The 16,056-nt window shown below is 32.8% G+C and overlaps 2 non-coding genes across 2 annotated transcripts; both read left to right on the forward strand.

The window, feature by feature from the left end:
* The first annotated feature begins 3,820 nt into the window (after positions 1-3,820).
* On the forward strand, positions 3,821-3,907 carry LOC114280631 (small nucleolar RNA Z159/U59). Its single transcript, XR_003635636.2, has one exon. It is a non-coding gene; the product is annotated as a small nucleolar RNA Z159/U59 (small nucleolar RNA).
* A 689-nt stretch (positions 3,908-4,596) lies between these two features.
* On the forward strand, positions 4,597-4,679 carry LOC145803378 (small nucleolar RNA Z159/U59). Its single transcript, XR_014345477.1, has one exon. It is a non-coding gene; the product is annotated as a small nucleolar RNA Z159/U59 (small nucleolar RNA).
* Positions 4,680-16,056: the final 11,377 nt, after the last annotated feature.

Below are 16,056 nucleotides of genomic sequence, written 5' to 3' on the forward strand. Positions count from 1 at the left end.
TTTGTATATTTATTACTTTCAGATGTCTATTATTTTACAATTTGCTGCTTGGTGCTAAAAATGGGGATCTGTAATTTTTTCTTCTCAGATTGGTCTTTGAATGAGTGAACAATTTTGATGAAGATTATTAAAGATCGAAGTTTTTAGATCAAAGTTTTCAACAGATAGAGACAAATCAAGCACTTAAATGGCTAAAAATGTAATGCCTCAAATAAAAGACATAAATTAAACATGATGATTTCCAACCGATACTCGATTTCCACTAAATCAGTTTCTTTCAAATAGCATTTCATTTCGTACTAGCGGTAGCGGTAGCGGTAATGCGTGTGCAATTCAAAAAAAAATTATAATATAAGAATAATGGTTTTTCTTTAATTATTCAATCCGAATAATATTGTAATAAAGATTATAAAAAAATAAAAAAATAAATTTTAATTTTAATATCTTTTGGTATCCTCCTTAGTATCTATAATTTTTTTATTTTTTATTTGTTTAACTAAATTTAAAATTATATTCATACATAAATTTTCAAGGTATCCTATCTCTTTTTTTTATTATTATTTATTTTTAATTTAATATTTTTTTAGAATCTTATTATTATCTATAAATAATAAACTACTAATCAATAAATATAAAAAATAAACAAATAAATTGAACCTTATCAGCTATAACAAATAAATTAACATTTTTGATTTATCTTCAATTATTTTTCTAAGTTTCATTTTTTTAATTTTATTTTTTAGGAACAATCCAAATAGTTTTGTTATAATGATCATGAAAAAACTTAAATATTTATTTTTAATTTTAATATATTCTGGTGTTGTCCTTATTATCTATAATTTTTTTATATTTTTTATTTGCTTAACCAAATTTAAAATTATATTCGTACATAAATTCTGAAGATATCCTATATCTTATTTATTTATTTTTTAATTTAAATATTTTTGTAATCTTTTTATTATCTACAAATAAACAGCTAATCGATAAATATAAAAAATAAACAAATAAATTGAACATTTTCAGCTATAACAAACAAATTTAAATTTTTCTGTTACTCATACATAATCTTATTGGTATCCTATCTTTGTTCTGTTGTTAATTTTAAAATGGGTGAAAAGAAATAGTAATTAACCCTAGGTGAGAAAATTTTAAAAATAAAAATAAAATAGCTTTAATTAAATAACTCTACATTAATCCACCAGTTGGAAACAAATAAATAAAGAGTTTAGAGAAGGAGAATTGATTCACCACAATTGATATATATATATATATATATATATCATAATAAAGAAATAAAATAAAAAAGTAAAATAAAAAGAAATTGAAAATAAAAATAATAGACTATATATATATATATAAGAAATTGCAATTCAAATACATGGAATACTGGGAAATCCAGAATCAGTACCAAAGTATTAGAATATTTATTAATATGAAAAGATCAAAGATGAAATAAGAAGAAGAAGCAATAACCTTTGCCACCAGAAGCACCAATAGCAATGTGTTTACCATGTTTGAAAAGCTTATTATCCACAATGATCTCATCCTCAAATACCAGTAGAAACATTCCCAGCAAATCTTTACAAACAAAAATTTCACTCCCACATACACAAACAAAAATTTCACTTCCACAATTACACAAAATAAGAAGTTTGTGAAACAATAAAAAGAAAGTGAACCTGTAAGTTTAAATTTCAAAATTTGAAATTGCGCCTTTAATTTGCTTTCTCAAAAAAATCAATGCTTGAATTTATTTATTTTTAAATGCTCTACCAACCAATGTCAAGACCCATTTTCTCTCTCTAAAAAGTGGAAGACCCATCACTTTTATTTTTTGAAACTGTACAGTAGTTTGGGAGACAAACGTGAGAAAATGGAATGTGGAAGTGATTGGTTATAATTGGTTTATTGAGTCCCTATCTAAATGCCACAGGGCAAAAGCTTCAACAAACTAAGTTAAAGTCTCACTTTATATAATAGTATAGATGAAAGATATACAAAAATGTTCACATGCAATATATATTCAATCTCCTAAAAGGGTGAATCTATATCATTTGCAACAATAACAAGTAACGAAATAACTACAAAACATATGTCTAAGGGTTACAACTTCCAAGGCTTAAACTCGGTTACACAAAAGGTTGTCAAACCCAAACATATTAAGCTCTTAGCTTGCCAAAGATGCACAAAAGATGAGCCCTTTGCCCTTTTCAAAACACTCCACACCTTTAACTAGGTGGGATCACCATCTCATTTCCTACACAAATCCACTAGGGGCAAACACAAAGCCCAATAGAGATATCTTAACAAAGTATATATGTTTTAAGCAGTCTCATGTACGTGAATGCAATGGCATGCCATGTTCAAATATCAAAGTTTTCTACTTCTTTTGAAAATACATGCGATGTCCCATTCAAATGTTCATTTTCTTCATGAATTCAAAATTTAGACAATGGGGTGGTAAATACAACTTAGGTAAACAATACACATTAAATTATAAAATAAAAAATATATATTTTTTTATAATATACCCTAATCACTTATACCTATTATTCATATTCAAATCTTTTCATCTTCTTCCCCAAGTTTCAATTATTTGTTTTCATCTTCTTCCCCATTCCAAAACTCTAATCCACCCAATCAAAATTCTCCATTATCACTCCTTAAAGACTGAATCATCCTGGAAAGCACAAACTTTGAGACAGTACTTAAAGAAACTAAATTTGTGTATCCAAATAAATAAATTTTGAATAGTGTATAAACTGCTTAAAAGGAACCAAAAATCACAAAGTTTAAGCTGTTATCAAGACTAGATATTAAAATAATTATTGATGAATCGACAATTCAATGTCGCAGTTTTGACCTGTTCCGAGCCACCCACCACTACAAAGATTTTACAAAAAAATTGTCCTATTTAAAACAGATTGGTTCAGTTCAGTTTGGCCTATTCCATATGCCTTCCATGAAAGACTTGATGAGATTCATAACATTAAACCGTCATTTATTTATTTTTTTTGGGAAAATTACATATACCCCTCTCGAGGTTTGGCTAAATTACAAATATTCCCCTGAGGTTTGAGAAATTACAAATTTTTCCCTGAATGCTATATTTGCATAACAAATTAGAGGGTAATTTGTTATGAAATATAAACTTCAGGGGGCGGGATGTAATTTCTAAAATCTCAGGGGCGTATTTGTAATTTAGCTAAACCTCGAGGGAGGTATATGTAATTTGCCCATTTTTTTTCCTATCATTGACAAATTTTAATTTTATCTTGAAAGGTTTGTTGTGAAAAAATAGAGTGTATTGAGAGCAAATTATAACTCTAAATAATTTGATAGAGAGTACTAAGAAATTGGACATATTGAATAATTTATTGTGTGCAAATAGAATCCCCCCGGTAATTATTTCAAATTTTTTTTCTCATACCTTTTTAAAGCATAATGAACCTGAAGGAACAACAACAAGCCTCATATTTCAATTAAAAGATGGGTAAAAGTCCAACCTTGAACTTGGCCCAACCCAATCCAACTTCGAAGTGCTGAGCTGAGGCTAGCCCTAATTACCCAACCCATGCATACAAAAAGCCCTAGTTAACTATGGCTAGGGTTTTGAAACGAGAAGCGAAGAAAACTATAAATCACTAGCAATCTTCGATTCATTCGTCTCCTGCACAAGGTTTGAATGATCTTTTTCTGCTTCTCTTCTTTTATTTTGTTGTTGTTTGTTTTTTCTTCAACTAGTTTTGGGATTTTTGGTTTTTTAACTTTTTTATTTTGATTGAATCAATTTTATTGAATATATGTTTGGTCAATCTTTGTCTCTTATGATGATCAATTGAAAAACTTTCGTTCTTTCGAGAAAAATTCCATGTGGAAATATTATGGAGACTTGAACTGAAAAGACAATTTTCTATATATAAATGCTAAATATATTTTATGTTTATTTATTTTTTTATATGATAAGGTTATTATTAATGTTACCATTGCATATTCAAACATATGCGAAGTCTTGATTTTATTTTATTTATGTGGATATGTATTGTATGCTTTTAAGTTTTAATTTGAAATTTGGATCTCTTTCTTGGGGTTGTCATAAAATGAAAAGCTTGCAAAATGATTATTTGCTAGTGCATTAAGAACTGTGTCCTGGGCACAATTGTTCATAAATTTGTAATTAGTTTATTCCTTTTTCATTTTATTTGGAAATTCTCCTTTTGACATTTATACTATGTGTGGTTCATTGGAATAAAGTGCAATGCTCATTTCTTAGTGTCCTGTGAAATGATCAATGATAATTTCATTTATAATGTATTTTTCATGATATTTTAGCAAACCAAATGTGATAATTGATATTTTGGTGGAATGATCATTTTATTTCACTTCTAATGAACCAAACACTACTTCAAAACTTGATTTTGGTTTAATTCCTTACAAATTTTTGGCAATAAGACTTGTTGGAGTTGTTGATGGATTTTCATTGGTTTTTTAAATTTTAGCTGACAATTTTTGTGAATATTTTTGTTTAATGTTGAGAATCTAATTGCATGACTTTTTTTTTTTTAATGCTTTTTGGTCTGTTAATTAATTGCTTGTGCCTCTGATGATGATGAAAAGAAACTTTCGTTCTGTTAAGAAATTCCATGTTAAAATTTTATGGAGACCTGAACTGAAAAGGCGTGAGAAAGATCTTTTAATGCATCATTTTGATTGTTTTAAATTTTTCGAACTAACCCTCTGCTTGTTTGCTAATAAGTTTTAGTAAAGTTAAGAAATTCAAAAATTTCCTCATTGAATCTTCATGGTTTTATTAAAGTTTATCAATATGTTTTCATATGATTTTGGGTTTTTGGATACGATAGATTTTGGTTGTTCTCTTTATTATTAAGTAGACTTTCAAGATCTTGATATCTCTTATGGTGATCACCACAAACATTTGTTTTCCTGAGAGCAATAATGCTGATATACATGGAGACCTGAGCTGAAGAGTATTTCATAAGATCTTTGTACAAACTACCTTCAATAAGTCAGTAATGTTACCGTTGACTTAAGTTTCTTCATTGTGCTTTCTCGACCATTTTCATGCAAATTCATTTTTGCTTGATTAGGGTTTCAGAATAAGGATAATGTTTTTGTCTTGGCAGTACTTGATTAGGGTTTGTTTAGTTTTATTTTTAAAAATTTGTTATTTGGCTGTTATTTAGTGTTATTTGATTTTCAATAAACTTGTTTTTAATGTTTTAATTTTTGTTCCTCACATTTTAGAGATTCAATTAGATGTATTGATAAAGTGAAAAAATTGATTAAAATATGTTAATTGTTCGCTAAAGATAACTGGTGTATGGTGGTCACTCTTTTCATCTGCTGATCCTCTGCCCTTGTCTGCCCTGTCTGGGATTTGAAACGGGTCTATGAGGGTTAAACTGTCCAGCGCTTGTAGATATACCAGTCATAGGTGCAAACATTCTAGGGCTTTTTGTATGCATTGGTTGGGTAATTAGGGCTATCCTCAGCACTTCAAAATTGGATTGGATTGGGCCAAGTTCAAGGTTGGACTTTTACCCATCTTTTAATTGAAATATGAGGGTTGCTGTTCTTTCTTTAGGCCCAATATGCTTTAAAAGGTATGAGAAAACAAATTTGAGATAATTACCGGGGGATTCTATTTGCACCCAATAAATTATTCAGTACGGTCAATTTCTTAGTACTCTCTATCAAATTATTTAGAGTCATAGTTTGCTTTCAATGCACACTATTTTTTTCACAAATTACCTTTCAAGATAAAATTATAATTTGTCAATGATAGGAAAAAAAATAAAACAAATGAAGGTTTAATGTTATGAATTTCATGAAGTCTTCCATGGAGGGCATATGGAAGAGGCCAAACTGAACCAAACGAATCTATTTTAAATGGGACAAATTTTCTGCAAAATCTTTGTAATGGTGGGTGGTTTGGAACAGGTCAAAACTACGACATTGAATTGTTGATTCATCAACAATTATTTTAATATGTAGTCGTAATAACAGCTTAAACTTCATGGTTTTCGGTTCCTTTTAAGCAGTTTATACACTATTCAAAATTTATTTATTTGGATAAACAAATCTAGTATCTTTAAGTAATGTCTCAAAGTTTGTGCTTATGATTCAGTCTTTAAGGAGTGATAATGGTGAATTTTGATGGGGTGGATTAGAGTTTTTGAATGAGGAAGAAGATGGAAACAAATAATTGAAACTTGGCGAAGAAGATGAAAAGATTTGAATATGAAGAATAGATATAAGTGATTAGGGTGTATTATAAGAAAAAAATAATATTTTATTTTAGAATTTAATGGGTTGTATTTACCACCCCATTGTCTAAATTTTGAATTCATGAAGAAAATGAACATTTGAACCGGACATTGCATGTATTTTCAAAAGAAATGGAAAACTTTGATATTTGAACATGGCATGGCATTGCATTCACATATATGAGACTGCTTAAAATATATATACTTTGTTAAGATATCTCTGCTAGGCTTTGTGCTTACCCTAGTAGATTTGTATAGGAAAGGATGTGGTGATCCCGCCTAGTTGAAGGTGTGGATTGTTTTGAAAAGGGCAAGAGGCTCTTCTTTTGTGTATCTTTGGCAAGCAAGAGCTTATTATGTTTGGTTTTGACAACTTGTTGTGTAACCGAGCTTAAGCTTTGGAAGTTGTAGCCTTTGGGCATATGTTTTGCAGTTATTTCTTTACTTGTTATTGTTGCACATGGTATAGATACACCCTTTTAGGAGATTAAATATATATTGCATGTGAACACTTTTGTATATCTTTCATCTATACTATTATATACAGTGAGCCTTTAACTTAGTTTCTTGAAACTTTTGCCATGTGGCATTTAGATAGGGACTCAATAAACCAATTATAATCAATCACTTCCATATTCTACTTTCCCCCCGTTTGTCACTAAAACTATTGAACAATTTCAAAAAATAAAAGTGATAGGTCTTCAACTTTTTAGAGAGAGAAAATGGGTCTGACATTGGTTGGTAGAGCATTTAAAAATAAAAAAATTCAAGCATTGATTTTTTTGAGGAAGAAAATTAAAGGCGCAGTTTTGAATTTTGAAACTCAAACTTATAGGTTCACTCTCCTTTTATTGTTTCACAAACTTCTTATTTTGTGTATTGGTGGAAGTGAAATTTCTGTTTGTGTATGTGGGAGTAAAATTTTTGTTTGTAAAGATTTGCTGGGAATGTTTCAATGCAATGTTTGAGGATGAGATCACAGTGCAATTGTGGATAATAAGCTTTTCAAACATGGTGAACGCATTGCTATTGGCGCTTCTGGTGGCAAAGGTTATTGTTTCTTCTTCCTATTCCATCTTTGATCTTTTAATATTAATAAATATTCTAATATGATGGTACTGATTCTAGATTTCCAAGTATTCCACGTATTTGAATTGCAATTTCTTATGTATATATAGTCTATTATTTTTAATTTCGTTTTTTTTTTACTTTTTTATTTTATTTCTTTATTATGATATATATATATATATATATATATCAATTGTGATGAATCAATTCTCATTCTCTAAACTCTTTATTTATTTGCTTCCAACTGGTGGATTAATGTAGAGTTATTTAATCGAAGCTATTTTATTTTTATTTTTAAAATTTTCCAACCTAGGGTTAATTACTATTTATTTTCACCCATTTTAAAATTAATAATGGAGAAGAGATAGAATACCTATAAGATTATGTATGAGTAATAGAAAAATTTTAATTTGTTTGTTATAGCTGATAAGGTTCAATTTATTTGTTATTTTTTATATTTATCGATTAGCAGTTTATTTGTAGATAATAAAAGATTCCAAAAATATTTAAATAAAAAGAAAGAAAGATATAGGATATCTTGAGAAATTATGTACGAATATAATTTTAAATTTGGTTAAGCAAATAAAAAATTAAAAAAATTATAGGTAATAAGGAGGACACCAAAATATATTCAAATTAAAAATAAACATTTAATTTTTTTCATGATCATTATAACAAAACTATTTGGATTGTTCCTAAAAAAAAAAAAAAATTAAAAAAAGAAACTTAGAAAAATAATTGAAGATAAATCAAAATTTTAAATTTATTTGTTATAGGTTCAATTTATTTGTTTATTTTTTATATTTATTGATTAGTAGTTTATTATTTGTAGATAATAATAAGATTGGAAAAAATATTAAATTAAAAAAAAATAAAGAGATAGGATACCTTGAAAAATTATGTACGAATATAATTTTAAATTTAGTTCAACAAATAAAAAAATATTGATAGATAATAAAGAGGATACCAAAAGATATTAAAATTAAAAACAATTATTTAATTTTTTTTATAATGTTTATCACAATATTATTCGGATTGACTAATTAAAGAGAAACCATTATTCTTATATTATATTTTTTTTTGAATTGCACACCCATTGTAGCTAGTACGAAATGAAATGCTATTTGAGGGAAACTGATAAGTGGAAATCGAGTATCGGTTGGAAATCATCATGTTTAATTTATGTCTTTTATTTAGGGCGTTACATTTTTAGCCATTTAAGTGTTTGATTTGTCTCTATCTGTTGAAAACTTCGATCTTAATAATCTTCATCAAAATTGTTCACTCATTCAAAGACGAATCTGAGGAAAAAAAATTACAAATCCCCATTTTCAGCACCAAGCAGCAAATTTTAAAATAATAGACATCTGAAAGTAATAAATATATGAAACGAAAAATTAACAGATTGAAAAGACTGAATCAAACCTAAGTGAGTGAGAAAACAGAGGAGAAAGATCGATGAGTGAGAAACCAATCTTCCACGTGATGATGATGAACAGAGCCAGAGACCTCACCGAAGTCCTCACGGAGGTGAGAATCTTCATCTTTGATCCTCAAGATCTGGCTATGCACGTAAACAACATTCTTCAGAGTCTACTGCCCAAACTTCGCCACCGACCTTGGCGATTCAATCTCGTCCGATGATCCAACACTCTGTTGATCCGTCTCGATCTCCATACCGCACACATTCGGCTTCAGTTTTGCATACAGACTCCGATCAATTCTCGACTCCGATGATGGTAGCGACGGCGAAATCGATGTTTAAGATCTAATATGAGATATAATCGTCATTCAAGAAGCCTCCTTTCAGGTTCTGAAATCGTTACCTCAAGAGAGATAAAACGAGAGAAAAGAAAGAGACCCTAGTATTGACACACCACGCGACTACTGCGTCGATGATCTCTCCTATCGATCTAGAGAAAAGATGAAGAAAGAGAGAAGGGGAGAGAGACGGGGAGAGGACGGTGGTATCAGAGGTGTTTCGTTAGTGCTGATATAAGAGAGAGAAGATGAAGAGAAAAAGAGGAAAAAGAGGGGAGAGAGAGAGAGAACAAGGATGACAGGCGTTAAGATCCTCTAGAGTGATCCTCTAGTGATCCTACAGTGAATTTATGAGGGCGCGACACCTGTCCCATTAATGGAATCAAGGGTTGAGATCAATCCCTCACCAAAACGACGTCATTTTAATGGGAGAAATTAAAAATAAAAAAAAAGAGCGTGAAAAGAGAAACGAAGAGAGACAGAAGACACCAGTCACCAATGTTCTTCTCCATCTCCGGCGCACTCTCCTTTCTCCCGGTGACCCCACCCCACCCCTCTCCTTCTCCTCTCTTCTTCTTCTCCTTCTATGTTGGAGTTCTTCTCCTCTCTCGCTTCTTCTCTCATCTACATTCTTTCTAGGTAAAAACCTGTTGAACCAAATAAATCGCTGGCAATAAACGGCGAAAATGGTTGAAGGTGTTTCAATCTGGACTATGAGAATTTCTTTAAGACCAAAATCAACAAAAAAAATAAAAAATAAAAAATAAATTCAAGATTGTGCCTTCAATAAAAGAATTTTGGCTTTGGGGATTTTACCTTGTTGCTTTCACTTTATCTCCTTGATTATATATATATATATATACTAGCGGTTGCCGCACGCGATGCGCGTGCAATTCAAATAAATAAAAATAAAATAAAATATTTATCACATGTTGTGTGCTAGTTAAGTGGTAAAAGTCTTACTCATTTGACATAAGTCTAAGGTTCAAATCCCCTCCTCTCATCCATCTAATTTTTTTTTTCAAATAAAAAAGTAGACACATGGCAGCATAAGAAATAAAAGCTTCAAGACACGATATGAGGTGTTCACTTTATAATAGTACAGATAGATAGATATTTGTATATATGTGCAAATATTGATTTGTTGCAGTAGCAGAAAAAGTGAAACCAGACTTGCATATTAGAGAAGAGATAATGGAATAGAAATAGAGAGCAGAGAGGCATTAACGGAGGAGAGTTACCGAGATTTTTTTTTAAAAATAATAGACGCATGGAAGAATCAGAGTTATAGGGAGAGAGAGAAATATATGTTGTATATGCAGTGCGAAGAAAATGAAATCAATGAACAGAGAGATCATCGACGCAGTAGCGACGTAGGGATGGCGGCGCGTGGTGTGTCAGTGCCAAGGTCTTTTTATTTTCTCTCGTTTTCTCTCTCTTGAGGTAATGATTTCAGAACTTGGAAAGAGGGCTTCTTAAATGACGATTAGATCTCAAACATCAATCTCGCTACCTCTACCATCATTGAAGTCGAGAATTTGATCGAAGACTGTTTGCAAAATCAAAGCCGAAGGTATGTGGTATGGAGATTAAGACGGATCAACGAAGTGTTGGATCATCGGACGAGATTGAATCGCCAAGGTCGATAGCGAAGTTTGGGTAGTGGACTCCGAAGAATGTTGTTTACGTGCATAGCCAAATCTTGAGGATCAAAGATGAAGATTCTCACCTCTGTGAGGACTTCAGTGACGTCTCTGGTTTTCGTCATCATCATCATGATCACCAGGAAGATTGGTTTCTCACTCATTGATCTTTCTTCTCTGTTTTCTCACTTACTCAGGTTTCAGTCTTTTCAATCTGTTAATTTTTTGTTTCATATATTTTTTACTTTCAGATGTCTATTATTTTACAATTTGCTACTTGGTGCTGAAAATGGGAATTTGTATTTTTTTTCCCTCTCAGATTAGTCTTTGAATGATTGAACAATTTTGATGAAGATTATTAAGATTGAAGTTTTCAGTTCGAAGTTTTCAATAGATAGAGACAAATTAAACACTTAAATCGCTGAAAATGTAATGCCCCCAAATAAAAGACATAGATTAAACATGATGATTTCCAACCGATACTCCATTTCCACCTTGATTAATCAGTTTCCCTCAAATAGCATTTCATTTTGTATGCGAGATATACAAAAGTGTTCATATGCAATATATATTCAATTTCCTAAAAGGGTGAATCTATAGTATGTAGGGGTGCAACTCAGGCGGGTTCGGTTTGGTTGGGGGTCTGCCCAAGCCCGACCCGAATTGTTTTTGGTAGTGCCCAAGGCCGCCCAAACCCGACCATGAACCCGAGCATTGCTGCCCAAGCCTGGCCCAAGCTTTGTATTTTGAACTCAGGTTAGCTCAAATTGCCCGAATTGCCAGAGTCCAGAAACTTGTAGGTAGATTTGCTTTGAAACCTGTAGGTAGAATTGAGAAACCTGTTTTAAAACCTGTAATTAATTATTCAAAGTTATTTTGTGGTCACCAAATGAAACTCTCTGCTGTCCACCAGACAATTGAGAATTAACAAAGAATCAAACAACAAACTTCAACATCTGGTGCATAAATCAAACAACCACAAACACTAGTACATATAAAACTTCCACACAACAAACACTTGTTATTCTCTCCATCAGTTTCCTCCATCATGTCTGACATACAATCTTGCAAGAGCTTCCTCTACACTGAAAAAAGAAAGATAATGATATTTACAAACATATATAACATAACCAAAGAAACACAAGAACAAATATTACAATTTTAGAAAGAGGGTTTCATTTGGTAATACTCAGAACTTTAAAAGAAAAAAAATAAAGTGCAATTTTTGTTAAGTAGTTCATCAACTATTACTTGGCCCACTGATTTTGACTGGATGCAGGAAGCTATTACTTGGCCCACAGTGGATCTTGTTTTTATAGTCTGCTTTATATGTTCAGGATAAGGGAGGAGTTTAGGCATGGAGAGGAATACTGGATTCTAGAAAGAAAGCTTTGTTGTCCTTTAACAAGCAACAAGAAGGTAACAAGATTGAACAAAGTAAAAACATCATGTCTTCTCCCCCCATCCACAAAAAATATAAAAAACAAAAAGAATTACAAAGCTCAGTCTAGAACCCTAAAGATGTAGCCATAACCTTCTTTTTTTCCCTTTAATTAGAGGATTACAAAATAATTTCGAAGCAACCAGAATAATTCAAAGTTCAATTAAATATAAGTGAAGCACAGTGAACCCAACTTCCCTTTAATTAGAGGTTTCTATTAATCAATAACCAGCAGGAGCAAAACAATACATCCATTAGAGCAGACTAGCAAAACCTAAAAGATAAAAGGCCAACCAAAAGATAAACCCACGCCTCTCAACCAAAAGATATATATATTTATATATAAATCAGTTACATATTCCTGATGCAAGAACAAAAAAGGAGGAAGCTTACCCAAGATGGATCTACCAAGGCTGAAGAAGGAGAAAGTGAATGAAGGTGGAGATCGGGGACGATAGGTGTAATAACCCTCACGATGTCCTAACCATACTCATATGCATTCATGTGATTTTGTCTTGTAAGCTTGCATTTCAAGTCTTGTCCTTGTTCGTTTAAATGTTACAGCATGTTTCCTACCTTGCTTGGTGTGAGTTTAGCCGTGGTCATCTTCAGTCTAGAATTATCTTGGAACCACTTTGGTTGACCTCTACCTTCGTCCCGACATATTGGCTGAGATGTCATTTTCTAGGCCGAGGTGTATCACCGAGGCCGAGAAGTGTATCATCTAGGTCGAGATGTTGTCCTTGAACCCAAGTGATCTTGTTCCGGATTGGCGCAACCTAGGCCGAGGTGTGGCACAGCTAGGCCAAGTGTTGTCCGTCCTTGCCGGGATCATAGATACCTCGCCTACCGGAGCCGATGTTTTCACCCGATGTCAGTACTTTGTCAGAGTGCCATGCCGCCTTACTTGTTAAACACTCTTTCGCCATACCTTGTCTGGTCTGTCAGCCACCTTTTTGGGGAGAACCAACCAGCCGTTGCCACGTGTCCGAGTTGAGTGATAAATCAGCCGGCAGTGAGTAGAACCTATCATTTTGTATCATATCCTTGCGTTGAGAAGAGAGAGAAGCTCTAGAAGGAAGAAGGAGTTTTAGAGTGAGAAAATGGATCTTCGAGTTTGATTCTTAGAGATCTAACCGTTAGATTCGTGTATTAAGGTTAGATTCTTGACCTACTCTTGTTGTTCTTGTTAATCATCTAGCTGCATTGCATGATCGAACCTGATTTGCAAGCCATGCATTGATTGAAAGTTCAGTTTTAGAAAGAGAAAAGTGGTATTCATGTGTTCTGGAACAAAAGTCTCGTTTAATCCAAAAGGTTTCATTAAGATTCATGTTTTTGTGTTTGTTCCCACAAGATCCTTGAATATGGGTACCCGGGTCCATGTTTTCGAACTCATAGCATGAAATCTCTGTTTTCGTAATAGCAAATTATGACCCTTGCATTCATCTTCCTCATGTTCATGTTCTTCATGTCCATCATGTTCTGCAAGAAAGGGAAACCCAGATTTTTCCCGACATCATTTCTTTGAATGTGGCCGTCGTGGCCACACCTCGGCAAGGAGGTGTGGGACCTCGGCCTTGATCTGGTAGTTGCCCAGCATGTTTTCCCGAAATAAAGAACTGTGTTTGTTTTGATCTGACTTAGTCGCGAGGAATGCCGAGATCATCTGCATGCATGTGAAACTTGTTTGAAAGTGCATCCAACAGACTTTACCATGTGTTTGTAGGACTTGGACTTGCCTTGACCCCGACGTTTGAAGAACTAAGTGAGTGGTATTTTTAATAAAGCTATGTTATAATGCTTTGATAAAAGTCTTGTTTTGCTTTGTTTTGAAACGTAATTATCAGCATGAATGGTTATTCCTAATTGGAAATATGTACTACCTTGGTTTGATGACATTCTCGGAAGTCCGTACGTGCTAGGGGACTATAAGCATTAGTAGCACAAAGTTCGGAAGTCCGTACGTGCTAGGGGACTATAAGCATTAGTAGCACAAAGTTTGGAAGTCCGTACGTGCTAGGGGACTATAAGTATTAGTAGCACAAAGTTTGGAAGTCCGTATGTGCTAGGGGACTCTAAGCATTAGTAGCACAAGTCCTTAGTGTCCAGGGACTATAATGCAATGACACCGTTGAATTGAGATATCTCCCTTGTCTTGTCTTGTCTTGTCTTGCCTTGTTGCCACTGACGGTTTACCGCGTGGGTTTGTTTGCCGAGATGTCATCACTTGTATTATAATGATGCTAATAAGTATCCTTGCAACTTGACAGATTTGCTAGATGGACTTGGTTAATCCTTTGACTTGCACTAATTATGTTATGTATTGTTTGATGAAGATCTTGAATACCAGTCATGCAAACCCTTTATTATTTATACCATTCACTGAGTATCCAAGCCCACCCTCTCTATATATATGTAGGTGATGAGCAGGAAGGCGGTGACGCCTAGGTGTGAGTTGCGAGCTTGTTCGGAGTTTTTGTTATGTCGGCCTGACTTGTATTCATGTCAGCAGTCTTGAAAATTATGCTTCTCGGCTTATAATACTTGTAACTTACACATGTCGGCTTGAGAAGCCTTTTGGTCAGGATGTAATATGTATTTTGTACTTCTTGGTATTTGTATTCAAATTGTAAAGTTTTGCAAAGTTGTATGCCATTCCATTTAAACTTATGCACTGCTCTTATGGACCACTTGTATTTTAAATTATTGCTTCCGCATTCGTGAGCCCCATATGGTTATACTCTGATTGTGTGTGAAATTTTATAAGTCGGCCTTCGGTAATCTCATATTACTGGCCATCATGGCACCATTCTACTAGGGGCGGAATGGGGTCGTGACAATAGGGTTTCGCCTCCGCCGTTCTTCAAAGTTCTTCAAAGTTGAACAAAAAATCAAATGAGTCTGTGAGAGAGAGATAAGGTAGATAGATAGGGTTTTTTTAGATTTAATCTAAGGGTAGACATAAAAGATGCTAATCTAATGGTGGAAGACTAACCAAAAAAAAAATAAAAAATAAAAATTAAGACTAACTCTTTTACTTAATTTATATATATTATATAATTTATTAAATTATATGTATTATATAATTTATATATTATATTAAATTCAATTTGGGTTCGGGTTGCTTGGGTTGGCCATTGGTTCTGCCCAAGCCCGGCCCGAATTACAGTTCGGGCAACAAAAATCTGCCCAGGCCCGTCCAGATTACAAGATATAGTTGCCCAAGCCCTAAAAAAACTCGGGCTGGGCTCGGGTTGCTCGGGTTAAGCCCGCCCAAGTCGCACCCCTAATAACATGTGCTACAATAACAAGTAAAGAAATAACTACAAAACATATGCCCACAACTTCCAAGACTTAAACATGGTTACACAAAAAGTTGTCAAACCCAAACATATTAAGCTCTTGGTTTGCCAAAGATACACAAAAGAAAAGCCTCTTGCCCTTTTCAAAATACTTCACACATTCAACTAGGCGGGATCACCACCTCATTTTCTGCACAAATCCACTAGGGGTGAGTATAAAGCCCAATAGAGATATCTTAACAAAGTATATATATTTTAAGCAGTCTGATATACGTGAATGCAATGCCATGCCATGTTCAAATATCAAAGTTTTCCGTTTCTTTTGAAAATACATGTAATGTCCCGTTCAAATGTTCCTTTTTTGCACAAATTCACGAGGTGAGCATAAAGCCCAATAGAGATATTTTAACAAAGTATATATATTTTAAGTTGTTTGATATTCATGAATGCAATGCCATGCCTTGTTCAAATATCAAAGTTTTTCGTTTCTTTTGAAAATACATGTAATGTCCCGTTCAAATGTTCATTTTCTTCATCAATTCAAAATTTAG

This window comes from Camellia sinensis, chromosome 11 (assembly GCF_055761805.1).
Source record: "Camellia sinensis isolate YWXY chromosome 11, ASM5576180v1, whole genome shotgun sequence".
NCBI classification, from domain to species: Eukaryota; Viridiplantae; Streptophyta; class Magnoliopsida; order Ericales; family Theaceae; genus Camellia; species Camellia sinensis.